We start from the raw sequence: 16,406 nt of genomic DNA on the forward strand, positions 1-16,406 counted from the left end.
CTATCCTAAGTCGAATTTGAATAGTCCTCTATGGAAAAAAAATCACCAATTTTTTTCTGTGAGCTCAGATTCTAAACATTAACGAATAAGTTTTTCTCAACTTTCTTTAGGAGTTCCAGATCTGTTAACTCAGAGATTCACAAGCAAACAAAATTCTTATGAATTCTGTCACTTCCAAACTCACAGGCCTTGGCACTTAAATATCAATCTTAGCATGAAACTTCAGGTGCACAACATGAATGTGATGATTTTATTCTTAAAACTCAGTTAAGGATTCAAGAGGATCATTTCTAAAAGTGGCTCACAATTTAATTTATTCCAGTGCTTTAGGATTTGATAATCAGAAATAGAAAGTTTATTTTCTCAAAATTCAACCCATTATTAATCAGTGTAAGAGATAATTATTTAAAGTATCCCATTCATTTTTTTCTCAGGAGAAGAAAATTTATTACTGAAGCTCTATTTTATTCTAAGTAGTTTATGCAAAGCAATGCTGATAGTGTTCAATTTATATAAAATTCCTTTTTTTTAAAGGAGTAAAGGCATGTTTGGTATTGAGCAAAAACTCAGACCATAAAAGATGCTTATATCCTAATCTTAGAAAAGCCAAAACCACAAAAAAACTCACAAAATACACACACATTTTTAACCAATAAAGAAAAGAGGTTAAGAGTAATAATGATTTGACTACTAATATCAAGATTAATATACCTATTCTTTTGTTATTTTACGTTAAAATCTCTGGATCCTCAGTCAGTCTAATATTGAGGCATATCAATATAATACGAATTCCTGTCTTTAAAAACAAATTATGGTTTTATTGTTATAATATCTGGGAGAATAAAGATTAATAATATTACTATAAATGTTAAAGTTTCATATAAATGTATGTACATATGTACATATATTACTATTTTAAAATTTATATTTATGCATCACTTAATCCTTGCCTACTATTATGAATTTATTATATGCCTATCACAGTGATGGACAGTTGGGTGACATTATGGTTTAACAAAACTGATATAAAAATTCACTTTATATTAAAATAAACTAGGAAAAAATATAATTTTGCCAAATAATTTTCACTTCATAGATATTTTTCATGTTATACCTCTTTTAAATTTTTAAAAATGATTTACTTTATATACAATTGTCATAGACAATTGTGGTGGACAATAAAACATATCTGCAATGCAACTTCATGTGTACTAGGTGGCGCTTACTCAGAAATAACTGAACTTTGTGTGTTTACCTAGAGATCTTACTACCACATCACAGACATGCTGAGTGGAGGAAAGAGTCCCTTGGATGTCCTCTTTTTATTACATGGATATAAAGCAAATGAACCACATTTATTTTGAAAGAGGTCTCTGATCAAAGTTTGTGAATACATATGGCTTAGATAAAGAAAAATCCAACAAAACACTGTTTCTTCTGTTGATGTGAAGACTCTGGGGATGCACAGGTAGATATGAATATAGAACCTTTGCCATTGATATGCACCGAGATTCAAAATGCAACCATCAGAAGAGAAGGCGGAATGGATGGGTTTGCGAGAGAGGCTTTCTTCTACCTAGAATATGACTGAGATTGGAAGCTTCTAGAGGACTCACCTTTGGACAGCAATGTTTTAACCCATGGTTTTGGCATTGAACTGTAAAGTTAGAGCCCAACATATTCAAACCCATGAGAAGTTCAAAGAGTCAAAACCTCCAAACTCCTGAGTCAACATAAAAGACACAGATTTCATGATAGAAGAATGGAAATGAGAGTCCAAAAGAAAAGACATCTCTAAGTGCCCCGAGAAAATGACAAGGAACCAGCCAAATTCTATGCAGGCTCACTGATATCAGTAATAACCATCATTTCAATCTTCATTACTAGTTGTCAGGTGCTAGATGAAGTAAAGATGCCCTAATATCCAGAAGTAGAAAAAATGACAACAGTAGGGTGACAAAGACAAAGGAATTCAGGCTAAATTCCTTGATGAAAATAAGATGAATTTTTGAAATAGCTAAAGGTCCAGCTCAAATTGATCCATTCACTCTGGTTTGATTGGAAATAAGCTTGGAACAGAGACTGCTTTTTATGCACCTAACAGTTTGGTCTTCTTGAGATTTTTTTTAAGAAACAGAGTCAGGAGATTAGGTCATAAATGGGGTTTGATGCCTTGGTCTCTTCCAAAAGCCAGAGCGTAATGATGTATTTCTGTCAGGGCCACTACTTTCAAGTCTGAAAGAGCAATGGAATGGTCCATGTGGGGCAAGTAGAGTGGGGGGACGGGGGAGGGTGAAAAGAAGCTTTGCCTCTGAGCAACAAACCATTTCTGTATCTTCAAGTAAATTTTCTAAATATTTGGAATGAGCTGGAATCAAATACAGCAACCTTCTTCTCACTACTGCTTGTAAGATAAAGTTTGCATGCCTACGTAAGATTTTTACTTATTTATTTATTCATGTATTGTAGTATTCTGATATTGAAACAATTAGAATTGCATAGAAAGGGCAGGCATCATCTTTCATAAATTTATAGATATGTTTAAGAGAAACTCACTTAAACGTTGCTGCTTCCAGGAGACGCAGAAACGACAAATTTATACAAGAGTTGCTGTGCATGTTTACTATGGAATTAATGAACAAAGCTGTTGCTATGTCATATACTAGCTGTTTCAGAACTATGGAGATTGTGCCAACGTGTCATGTAAATGTTTCCACTTGTTAAAATTTTTAAAGGCCAAAACATCTGTTATATTATTCAAGCATATTTTTTCCCCAGGATTTGAAAGTAATTTTGACATAAATTTAATTAAACCCCAAAATTCCACTCTTATGTTTTGTAGACTGTCATCACAGCTAAATGCCATAGTTATTATTCTGAATACGGGAAAACACGCCCCATACCAAGCTACACGTTCTTTTCTATTTCACTAAAAGTGCAGTTGATGTGCACCTATTAGAATTTTTCAAGTGAAATTTGATAAGCAGTTTTATTGTCCTACATAATTAATTTAAAGCATGTATCTGTTTTGAAGATAAGTAAATGTGGGGATACACAAATTAAATTATGGACTTTGATAAGGCATGAAAATTCTACCTCGAAGCTGGAGCTCCAATGTTAATATTCGGTGGATGTTTGGGAGCAGATGAATGTCCAATGACTAGATAGAGATCACACAAATGAGCAGTTTCAAAATTCCTTCTCGGGGCTGGCCTAGTGCAGTGTTTAAGTTCTCATGTTCTGCTTCAGTGGCCCAGGGTTCGCTGGTTGGGATCCCACATGCGGACCTACACACCGATTCTCAAGCCATGCAGTGGCAGGCATCTCACATATAAAAGTAGAGAAAGATGCACATGGATGTTAGTTCAGGGCCAGTCTTCCTCAGCAAAAAGAGGAGGATTGGCGGCAGATGTTAGCTCAGGGCTAATCCTCCTCCTCCTCCAAAAAAAAGTCTTTCTCTTCCTTATAATATTCACTTGGGCAAATATGTCATGCACTACATACATGGCTTTAGGTTCTCTGGGTTTTTATATGAATGCACTAGCTTCAGCCTACACTACGTCACCATACCCTTACTGATACCATCACTTACCTGAAAGTCAATTAAATGACTAGCATCTCCTCGATTGTTAATGTGAACTTACTTAGTAAGTTTGAAGATGTGAATTCTTATAAAGAAACACTGCTTGTTTATTAAAACAATATGCAGTGCGTTTCAAAGCTACTGGAGTTAAAATGCATGATGAGAAGATAAAATTAGTTCTACACTCATACTTTGTGAGTTCTAACTTCCCCTGGTTGTTTGCTTATTTTGTCTCATTTCCTGCCGAATATGATTCCCAGGGATCCTTGCTCTCCTCTTTCAATTTGGATCTCATACTAAGTAATAATAAACTGCCAAGACTAAAAACTAAATGTCCATAAATAACGATTGGTTGTAATGCAGCACATATACACTTTGGGAAAAAAATGTTTCACTTAAGGAATGGTAGATAGGTTTGGTTCAACATAGAAAGATTTTAATGTACCTGAATATCAGATGCAGATACTACTCTAACCAAATATCATGAGATTTTCCAGGAATGAGGAAAAACATCCATTGGTCATGAATTGGTTGGTCTAGCCACTCATCTCCACCCGACTGGTAAAAGTAAGAACTGTGTCATCTCCATATTTGGAAAGAGTTTTAAGAATGAGTTGGCCACAAGATTGTGTCAATAAATAATCATCAGTCAAGTTAAAAAAATAATATTTGGGGCCCAACCCGATAGCTGAATGGTTAAAGTTCTGTGCTCTCTGCTTCAGCAGCCCAGGTTTGCAGGCTCAGATCCTGGGTGCAGCCCTGCTCCACTCACCAGCCATGCTGTGCAGGTGTCCCACATACAAAAAAATAGAGGAAGGTTGGCACAGATGTTAGCTCAGGGCTAATTTTCTTCAAGCAAAATAAAGAGGAGGATTGACAATGGATGTTAGCTCAGGGCAATTTTCCTCAGCAAAAAATAATAATAATAATAATAATAATAATACTATTTGTTCATACATACCTATCCATGGTATACATATACATACATTCTATTTCTATAGATTTTACATCAATTATTATTTGAAGCCTTTTGACAAGCATGTAACATTTGGAGCATTTATAAAATCAATCAGGCATATATAATATTGTTCCTTTCAATTAATTTTACTAATGTTCAATTAGATTCATCAAATGCTCATGTATCTTTCACAATTTTATTAGTATTTTCTTCATTTGTTAGGAAAAGAAATTGTTTTAAAAAATGAAGTAAATGCCAACTACCCTGGAGTCACCCACATTAAGTCAATCTATATTCCAAGATGATTGGGAGTCAGATTGAGTAAAACATATAAAATAAATGGAATATATTTAAATGTAAAAATATTAGATAGAAAATGTTTGAATTGCCTCAAACTTTCAGATAATTTGCTTAACCAAATAAAGCAGTTTCATTTGTCAAAGTGAAACATCAGCATAATGGCTATTCTCAATAACATTGACTTACAGCTTGCCTGTAGAATTAATAATAGAGTGGCATTATGTTCGATATGTGTCAAGATAATTGCCCATCTCCACTCTGTTTTGGAGAGTTATCTCCCAATAGTCCTTTTTTTCCTAAATAAAAGTTTTTGTGTAACTTGTCCCCATGTCAATCATAATGACTGCTAATTGATCAGAGAGATGGAAATCTATTGAAATAAAACAGCTACAGTAGGCCTACATGCTTTCCAAATACCTTGGAAATGAAGGACCTGGCTAACTAGTCTAAACAGATTTCATTACTGGCAATTTTAACCAAGAGGCACAAATGTAAACTAAATGCTAGCATTAGGAAGTTAAGCTAAAATATGTAGTACAGTATCCGGGATGTAGAGATGGTTAGGGAATGCATTTTGGTCTATACGCAAGTGAGGAAAAGATATCCACCAGGAGATCTGAGGATAATAGATCAGTTACACATGATTAAGCAGAGATAGCATAATCATACTGCACTTGAGAGAGATGGAAAATATGACTTTGGACTCTTTCTTCATCTACGCCTTTCCTGGAAAAACAGAAATCTTGGTTAAACCCAACTCTTCATCTTCTCAAAGCTTTAATCTAAGCAGCTGACCATATTTGTAGAACAATACACTGCCACGAAAGATTGCTCTCACTTTATGAGCAGAGATATCACATGGTTCATCAGCACTGTTGTAAACCCAACTATATTCTCCTAGTCTTTTCTCCCTGTCTCCTTGTTGATTGTTTCACATTTTTCCTTTGTTCTTCTCAAACGTTCAAAACCTTCTGTCACTTTCAACTGATGCTTCATTTCTTATTTCATTAAGAAAATATAAGCAACCAGATAAGAATAACACAATTTTATACCATGAAATATGTCCAGCTATCTACACCTGAAAGCTCCTATTTTTTCTTTTCTTCTGTTTAATGGATGAAGAATCCATGTTCTCATCTAAAGCCAAATCTGCCCTTTGTGCATTGGATCCCATTCTCTCTAGCCTGTCCAAAGTTTCTGCTCTAGCAATTCCCTCCTCTTTCTCTTGTGCTATAATTTTTCCCTTCTTTGTTTCATTATCCTTATCCAAATGTTTCCCTCTTGATCAAAAAAATATGTATATGTATATCTCCTCCTCTTTAGAGAAACACTCTTCCAATGAGCTCTCTATGCTTGCTCTTTCACTGCCTCAGCAACGATTTTCTGTTTTCAACTCTTACCAAAGTCAACCATGACCATAGTCTTTCCAAATCAATAGTCAATACCCAATCCTCATCCTACTTGATCTCAGCAACATTTAAGTCAGCTCATCATTCTGGCCTCCATGAAAAACTTTGCTGTTTACCTTCCCTCTCTGGTATCTTCCCTCTCTGGCTTTTCCTCATATACTACTGGTGGCTATGTATCTGTCTCCTTTGCTTGCTCTTCCTCCCCTCCCTGACCGCAGAAGGTTAAAGTACAACAGAATTCTCTGCTCAGCTCTCTATGCTTCCCAATGTACACTAATACTTTAGTTTATCTCAACTGTAGAGTCCTTTGGTCTTCTTGTCTCTTTATTTATATACTTGTAACTCCTAACTGTGTGTCTCCTGCTCCAAACTCTCCCTTGATTTCCAGACTCATATCCAACTGCATAAATGGCATTTTCCCTTGCTTGTCTGCAAGAGATTCAAATTTAACTAGTCTTAAATGTGCACATGTGTGTGTGTGTGTATCTTTTTCTCACATACACTTCCAAATTTGACTCCCTGAATGTTTCACATTTCAGTAAACAACTCCTCAAGTCATTTCTTTGCATAGCTTATTTCTTTAATTTCCACAGTAAATTTTGTCAGACAGTCTGACAATTTTTACCACTGGCATTTTTGTTGATTCAGCCATCATCTCTATCTCTCTTTAGGGCAACTACAATGAGGTCACCCCTTTCACCATCCTGCCTCCTGTGTTCTTCTCTGGTAACCACCAATCTAATCTCTGTATGTATGTGTTTGTTTGTTGTTGTGGTTGATTTTATCATCTGTCTTTGAGGAAGATAATGTGGTATTTGACTTTCTTGCTCTGACTTATTTTGCTTAGAATAATAACCTCAAGGTCCCCCCATGTAGTGGCAAATGGCAAAATTTCATCATTTTTATGGTCGAATAGTATTCCATTGTGTACATATACCACATCTTCTTTATCATTCATCCTATCATGGGCACTTAGGTTGTTTCCCAGTCTTGGCTATTGTGAATAATGCTGCAATGAACATAGGGATGCATGTATCTTTATGCATTTGTGTTTTCATGTTCTTTGGATAAATACTCAGCAATGGATCAGCTGGATCATATGGTAATTCTATTTTTAATTTTTGAGGAATCTCCATACTGCTTTCTATAGAGACAGCACCAGTTTGCATTTCCAGCAGCAGTGTATGAGTGTTCCCTTCTTTCCACGTTCCCCCCAACACTTGTTATTTCTTGTCTTGTTAATTATAGTCATTCTGACAGATGTGAAGTGATTGCTCATTGTAGTTTTTATTTCCATTTCCTTCATAATTAATGATGTTGAACGTCCTTTCATGTGTCTGTTGGCCATCTGTATACGTTCTTTGGAAAAATTTCTGTTCAGATCCTTAGCCCAGTTTTTAACTGTATCATTAGTTTTTTTGTTGTTGAGATGTACAAGTTATTCATATATTTTGGATATTAATCCCTTATCAGATATATTGCTTAAAAATATCTTCTCCCAATTGTTAGGTTGTATTTTCATTTTGTCTATGGTTTCCATTGCTGTGCGGAAGCTTTTTACTTTGATGTAGTCCCATTTGTTTATTTCCTCTATTGTTTCCCTTGCCTGGTCAGACATGGTATTTGAAAATATGCTGCTAAGACCAATGGCAAAGAGCCTACTGCCTATGTTTTCTTCTAGAAGTTTCATGGTTTCAGGTCATACATCCATTTTGAGTTAATTTTTGTGTACGTTATAGGATAATGGTCTACTTCCATTCTTTGGCATGTGTCTGTCCAGTTTTCCTGTCTGTCCAGTTTTCCCAACGGCATTTATTGAAGAGACTCTCCTTTCTCCATTGTATGCACTTCACTTCTTTGTTGAAAATTAGCTGTCCATGGAAGTGTGGGTTTATTTCTGGGCGCAATTCTGCTCCATTGATCTATGTGTCTGTTTTGGTGCTGGTACCATGTGGTTTTGTAGTATATTTTGAAGTCAGAGACTGTGATACCTCCAGCTTTGTTCTTTTTTCTCAGGATTGTTAGGGCTATTCATGGTCTTTTGTTGTTCCACATAAATTGTAGGATTGCTTATCCTATTTCTGTAAAAAATGTCATTGGGACTTTGAGAAGGATTGCACTGAATCTGTAGATTGCTTTAGAAAATAAGGGCATTTTCACTAAGTTGAACGTTCCAATCCAAGAGCACAGAATTTCTTGCCATTTCTTTGTTTCTTCTTTGATTTCTTTCAACAATTTTTTATAATTTTCAGTGTAAAAAAATTCATTTCTGTGTTTAAATTTATTCCTATGTATTTTTTTTTTATTTTTGTGGCAATTGTAAATGGGATTCTATTCTTAATTTCTCTTTCTGATACTTCATTGTTAGTGTATGGAAAGACAACTGATTTTTGTGTTGATTTTGAATCCTGAAACTTTATTGTATTCATTTACTACTTCTAAAAGTTTTTTGGTGGATTCTTTAGGGGTTTCTATATATAAAATCATATCGTGTGCAAATAGTGAGAGTTTCACTTCATCCTTTCCAATTTATATCTCTTTTATTTCTTTTTCTTGCCTGGTTGCTCTGGCTAGGACTTCTAATACTATGTGAAATAAGAGTGGCAAAAGTGGGCATCCTTGTCTGGTTCCTGTTTTTAGAGGGATAGACTTCAGTTTTTCTCCACTGAGTATGATATTAGCTGTGTGTTTGTCATATAGAGACTTTATTATGTTGAGGTACATTGCTCCTATACTTATTTGATTCAGAGTTTTTACCATAAATGGATGCTGTATCTTGTCAAATGCTTTCTTTGCATCTATTGAGATGATCATGTGATTTTTAGTCTTCATTTTATTAATGTGGTGTGTCATGTTGAAAGATTTGTGGAGGTTGAACCATCCAAGAATTCCTGGAATAAATCCCACTTGATCATGGTGTATGATCTTTTTAATGTGTTGTTGTATTTGATTTGCTACTATTTTGTTGAGGATTTTTGCATTGATGTTCATCAGTGATATTGACCTGTAATATTCTTTTTTCGTGTTGTCCTTGCCTGGTTTTTGTATCGAGGTAATGTTGGCCTCGTTGAATGAGCTAGGAAGCTTCCCCTCCTCTTCAAATTTTTGGAAGAATTTCAGAAGGATAGGTATTAAGACTTCTTTGAATGTTTGGTAGAATTCACCAGGGAAGCCATCTGGTCCTGGACTTTCATTTTTGGGGAGGTTTTTGATTACTGTTTTGATCTCCTTAGATTGGTCTATTCAATCCTCTATTTCTGCTTGATTCAGTTTTGGAAGGTTTTATCATTCTAAGAATTTATCCATTTCTTCTAGATTATCCAATTTCTTGCTGTATAGTTTTTCATATTATTCTCTTACAATCTTTTGTATTTCTGAGTGTCCATTGTAACTTTTTATCTTTCATTTGTCATTTTATTTGAGCCTTTTCTCTTTTTTTGTTGGTGAATCTGGCAAAAAGTTTGTCAATTTTATTAATTCAAAGAACCAGCTCTTAATTTGTGTAAATATTTGCTATATCCATCTGGTCTAATGTGTCATTTAAGGGCAATGTTTCCTTATTGATCTTCTGTATGGATGATCTATCCATCTGTGTAAGTGGAGTGTTAAAGTCCCCTACTATTATTGTATTACTGTCTATTTTTCCTTTCATGTCTATTAATAGTTGTTTTATATATTTAGGTGTTCCTATGTTGGGTGCATAGCTATTTACAGGTGTTATATTCTCTTGTTGGATTGTTCCTTTTATCATTATGTAGTGCCTTTCTTTGTCTTTTGTCACAGTTTTTGTTTTAAAGTCTATTTTGTCTAATATAACTATTGCAGGAGGTAACTTTAGAAAGACATGATACAAACCACTGGAAATTCAGATACTGATGACAGAAACATATAGAAACAAGCCCTTAAAGTGATTATCACATAAGGGAACATATGAAATGATTCACATCTACCTGAACACACATCACTCAATAGACTGAAGCTTTATTGTAAGCATGAAGTTGATAAATGATTTATAGCTAGATGATTTGGTATCTTAAACTAAAATCAAGCAGGTTGTATATTACTGCATCAAATTAACTTAAATATTTATTAATTGAAGATGTTTTTCATATTTTGCTTAACCAAGAGCAAAACAGCAACATTGTTAATTACCTATAACTTTCAATTATGCTGGAAAGTGCCAAATCTCCTTTATTTAATGCAATTCTCTCCAAATATTTTTTCATGCAACTATCTGGATGATAACTACCTGCAATGTTTGTCAGTTTTTACACTTGGGTTTATATTTCTATCTTTAAGAAGTTTCCAAATCTTCTCTGAAATTTCCATAGGCACCTCTCAGAAAGGATTTTAAAAGTGAAATGTAAATCAGACTAATAGAGAAAATTTTTCTAATGCATTTTCTAGAAGATTTTATTCCCAATTACATATGCTGAGTGTAATCAATGGAAAGTTTTTCATCATCCTGTTTTTGCAAAGAAATAATACATAGGAAAAATCAGCTACATTGAAAAAGAATAGTTATAAAAAATGTTCTTCACTTTGTAAGTTTCAGAAATATCACATTCGACATTTGAAAGTAGGATACTGAGAAAATGAACATAAGTGAAGGTGCCAGTGAGAGGTAATGACCGATGCAATATTTAAATAGCCTCAAGATAGAAGAAAAATTATTTGAACTAATAAAATGTTCTTTTTTCTGTCACTATTGAATATTTTCTCATAACTATTAATGGAATATTCATACACTATGAAAAACATGAAATAAAATATTAAAGTAAAATATTTATTTTATAACTTGAAAGTGAAAAAAAATCTTATAGCATGACAATGTACAGAAACAAGATAAGACTATGTATTTGAGAGTTAAACTTAGCTTCTATATGTCACAAAAAGGGGAGAATTTGACAAAAATTAAACGCAATAAGAAATCCATTTAGCCTCTAACGTTCTTTTTGGGAGGGAGGGGAGTAAAATAACATTGTTACCAGTCCAATAGGTATTCTATTTGTAGTATAAGATAAGCAAAATCAGCCTATAAAAATCCATGAGAAAGACGACTATGAGATATTCAAATAATTAATGTTTCTAAACTCATTATTTACTTTTTCTTTAAGTAGTCTTATCTAAGGTAGAAAACTTACTACCATCAATTGATCACTTATAATGTGGAAAATTCAATTCTGTAATAATTTGACCAGAGTCTTTTGATGCAAGATTACAATCTAATGTAAACTGAGAAGAAAGTATGTGTGGCTTCAGAGACTCAAGTTTGAAAATTTACTGCAATCCAAAGTTCACAGTTATTAAAGTTCCAGTCTTAAACACAGTAATTATCTGTTACTGTGTTCTTCTATTGGGCCAAGAACTATGCTAAATGAATTACCATAGTGAGAAAGATTGTATTTATGTGATGTCAAATATTCACATGGAAATGTCTATTAAAAGTAAAATTTTAAAATCATAGGCAAGTAAGATATTATGGTATTGTAGACATAAGCAGAAGTATTTGGGGCATACATGCACTAAAAGAGAAGCCAGAAGCCCTTGCTTCCCATCCCAGTAGCATTAACTTGCTGTGAGTGTTGGAAGGCCATTTAAAAAATCTTAGACTTGTTGCCTTTTCTGTAGTGCAATGACTTCTTCTTATGATAAATTAACAATATAATATTTGTTAAAGTGTTTTGAAACAAACAGTACCCAGTGCATTTTTATTATTAATAGCTCTCTCCCTCTCTCTTTCGCTTTCTGGTAATATTTTAGTGCATTTGTTGAGTAGTCCTAACATCTAAATCCCTCATTTTTGGATCATTTTTCATTTTATATGTAAAATCTATCTATCACATATCAACTATCTAACTATAAAGGGAAGGTAAACACAAACAATATGTAATATTTCAGAATCTTTTAAAGAGTTTTCAAAAATCAGGGGAAAACAAACATTTGGTATAACATTAATAACAAATAGTGCATGTATGAATGTACACATTACAATGACTCCTAAAGCATGTTATGCAAGAGGTAATGCACAGGATTCTGTAGTTCACATTTTTATTAGAGAGAAGAATGGCAACAAAATGGTATTCTTAAATTTTATTAAATGCTAAATGCAAAATAAATGTTGAAAATGAAATACAACTCTGTTGATTTCCTGTCATCAAATTAAGAAAATGTTACTATGCATCTACTGAAATTTAGGAGATTAATAAAAGTGGTTTTGATGTTGCGGGTGCTGAATGTGATGAGAAGAACTGGAGCTTCTGAGTGTCAGAATTATGGCCTTGAAAGAGTTAATGACCACTTATAGCCATCCAAACTATCAATTTCACCACCAACTTGTAGTTCTATTTGGCTAATACTGACTAAAACAAAACAGAATGAACATCTGAGTATCATTCTTTAAAGTTTATATATTTGTCAAAATTACTGTTTTTCATGAAATGGCATGAAAGACTGTTTAAACATAAAATAGAAGCATTATAAAGGTGCTGTTTCAAAAACAGAAAAAAGCAATTGAAAAACACATGTGGATTAGCACATGGCATTTACTGATATATTTTAAAATATCATTAGCAGCCTAGTTTTCTAACCTAAGTTCTACAACTCCTGTCTTAAAAAAAAAGTAAAAGAACCAATTAAAAATAGAATATGAATGCCTCTCTAGATTATACCAAAGAAAAAGAACACAATGTCAGATCTCATTCAAACAGCACACTCATAGCTGTAAAAACCATATTTTCCAAGTTGTTATTGTTTGTGATACTCATTTAAGCGCACAGAACATTTGCCTTTATGGCAGTTTTATTCTCAGCACAGTAAATGGCAAAAGGTTTTCTGTTCAATTGACTTTCTCATAAAAAGTTTAATTTCCTATTCATTTTGGCATGGCTTATATCTTGAGTTTCTTACTCCAGTTTCCATCTATACTCTGAGTAGGTAAATTCTGCTGTGTATGGCAGACTGACCTGTTGTCAAGGGTGAGAGGAAATTGTAATGTTACGAGTGAATTGCAGGAGTTAGAAAGCCCTTTACGGGTGGGAGCGGGGATGGAAAACTGACTTTAAGGCAAAACTGCCATCACAGTGAATAGGTAGAGATTACATATGTTAAAAAAAACCAAGACAACAGGCCCAAAATGGAATCACTTATGCTAAGCCCCATGCCATCAAATAAAGACTTAATTACAGTTTTGGCCCTCCTAGAGATGGAATCTTAAACCAGTCAATCAGGAATCACCTGATCAGAACAGTGAGCTATCTGCCTGATAGAACCCTGCCATCCCCTAAAGGAAAGTACCTTGCCTGAACCAATCTGCTTTTTGCTAGTGTAACGTTCTTGTCCCCTCTGCCTTCTGCCTATAAAAGTCTTTCATTTTGCACAGCTCTTTGGAGCTCTTTTCTAGCTGCTAGATTGGATGCTGCCTGACTCATGAACTGTTGAATAAAGCCAATAAGATCTTTAAAATGTTCTCAGTTGCATTTTGTTTTTAAATACATACAAAAATAGTAAGTTTTATGATTGTTAAGCATCATCAATAGTATTTGATAGCAATTAACAAATTCTACAATATTCTATATCCTATGATAGCCAGTTCCTGTGTTATCAGATAAATGTGAATAGAAATAAATCAGAAAATGTATGTTCTTAGATGTATTAAATGTTTTATCTATAGTTGCACAAATCATAAATTATTAAAGCAAATTCTTAGTAAATTCATATCTATATTTAAGAGTCAGTAATAGTAAATGCTGGACATACTACAGAGTTATTTAAATATTTAACACAAATGATAGAAAGAAGATATATAGATATAGTCATAGATAGGTATATATAGATATAAGTATAGAGATATAAATATAGATATAGATGTTTTTAATTTGGACTCTAATCTTAATTTTGAAACAATGAATCAATATACATGATTGCACAAATGTAGTCTATTTTTAGTAAGTTTAAATATAAATGCCAAACATAAATCTGATAAATTCGGTGTATGAAATAAATAGGACTTAGCATAAAGTTCATATAATTAATGAATCATGCAAATACTACTTTCTTTAAAATTGTTTTCAGTATTTGCTAATATTTTTCAAGTATTTTTTTTAAATTAAAGTCTTTTATTTTTAGATAATTGTAGAGTCCTTTGCAGTTATAAGAAGTAATACAGAGAGATTCCACGTACCTTTTACCCAGTTTTTACCAGTGGTAACATTTTGCAAAACCGTAAGATAGTATCATAACCAGGATATCAACTTTGATACTGTCTACTGATTTTACTCAGATCTCCTGTTCTATTTGTATTCCTTTGTGTGTGGGGGTGTGTGTTTATTTCTATTCCGTTTTACTACATGCATAGGTCCCTGTATTCATCACCATAGCCAAGAAGATACAGAATACTTTTAAACTTAATTTTAAGGCACTAGTAATCTTTTAAAGCAGAAGTTAACAAACTTTTTTCTGGAAATATCCAGATAAAATATTTTTTAGACTTTGTAGGCCATATTATTTCTCTTGCAACTATTCAACTCTCCCTTTGTAGTGCAAAATCTCCCAAAGACAATTCCTAAACAAAAGAGTGTGGCTGTGTTCCAATAAAACTTTGTTTAAAAAAAAATGGGCTGTGACTGGATTTGCCAATAGGTTCTTGTATGTTGATTCCTATTCTGAGGTTTTCGTAATCCTCTCTTGTTAGATTGAAAAGTAATAAATCTTTTTTTCTAAGGAGGAAAACTCATTCCAGTATCTTGTTTTTACTTTTTTTATTTAAAAATATCTAATTAAACATAAGTTCTTAGCAGTTTTTGAACCTAATATTTTGATTTGCTTCTTCCTTTGAGCCATTACTGGAAACAATGTAAATTGCTGAAATTTCGCAGAAAATGCAATTCACAATGACAAGAACTAATTTTAGCCATCACAACAACGTCAGGCCTTCAGCTATACAGAATCTTCTTTTATATCCCCAAACTCAGCCAATGGCACACAAATAAGACAGGCAACTTATTATTTTGTTCTATATTATTTACTTCCTTTCTGCTGAAATAAAGTCCTTTTATGAGTTATATATATACAAGGCAAAACACCAAAACAAACAAACAGATGACCCACAAATTCTGAGACCTGGGAAATGTGCTAACTCTTGATAACTAACCCAGAGAACATAAACGGAATTTTAATACTATGCATAATGAGAAAGTATTCTGAAGCAATCACAGATCTACCAAATACCCTTAGTATAAGTCTGAAGGACGAGTTTTTCAAACCGTGGTTTTATGAAGTAGCTCATAAGGAAGACAATATTCCTAGTATATCCAGTTCATCTATCTCTATATCGATTTACATATTGAGTTGCATTATGCCTAAACATCCGCAATGAAGCAGAATATTAAGTACACTACATGGTTTTTCTCACATGATATTTAGTATATGTTTCCATATAGTCAATTGCTGGGTGTCAGCGGACAAAACCTCACCTTGAGAATATGATTCGAAATTAATTTAACAGCATATTATTTACGTAGCTTTATGATGTTATGCATCAGTGGAGCAGTAAAATTTCCACTGTACTATCTCAGGTCAAAATGACAGAAAAAAATCCTCTTTTATGAGTTTTAAAGCACAATGTTAATAGAATCAATTTTAGCTATTTGTAAAATAGATTTGATAAAAGAGGGGCATAAACTGAGCTTGAAACCTGAGTAGCTGCTATTCTTTCTGTAAAAGACGAGACTCTAATATCATAAAATTCTCTGTATATGTATTCAAGGTGCACATGGTTCAATATGATAAGGAAACTATTCTTATAATTTCACTTCAATTACATCTAAGGGCTTCTAGTAGCCACAACGACTACAGAACATTGTGTCTTATATCATTTGGAAAACTCTGTGCACCAATTTTTACCATCTTGGAAATAATACTTTGTTTATTCTACCAGGTTTGAGAAAGGAAAATTTTTAGTCGTTTTACCTTAATTGTTGGGTGAGTGAAGTACATTATATTTCAGTCATAAATTTCAGCTAAGAATGAAAATATCAGACAAGTTTTTAAGTGTAAATATACCTCAGGAACATTCTAAGAAATAGAAATTTGATTCTGAGTTATAACTATTAATAAGCAAATATTCTCTCCAGTATAAATAAACAAAAAAATAAGT

At 33.3% G+C, this 16,406-nt stretch overlaps 1 protein-coding gene across 1 annotated transcript in view; it reads right to left on the reverse strand.

Annotated features, from left to right (window-relative positions):
- The window catches only part of FSTL5 (follistatin like 5), a 710,646-nt gene that overhangs the window by 449,530 nt on the left and 244,710 nt on the right, over positions 1–16,406 (reverse strand). The window lies entirely within an intron of this gene.

This window comes from Equus quagga, chromosome 3 (genome assembly GCF_021613505.1).
Source record: "Equus quagga isolate Etosha38 chromosome 3, UCLA_HA_Equagga_1.0, whole genome shotgun sequence".
Classification (NCBI taxonomy): Eukaryota; Metazoa; Chordata; class Mammalia; order Perissodactyla; family Equidae; genus Equus; species Equus quagga.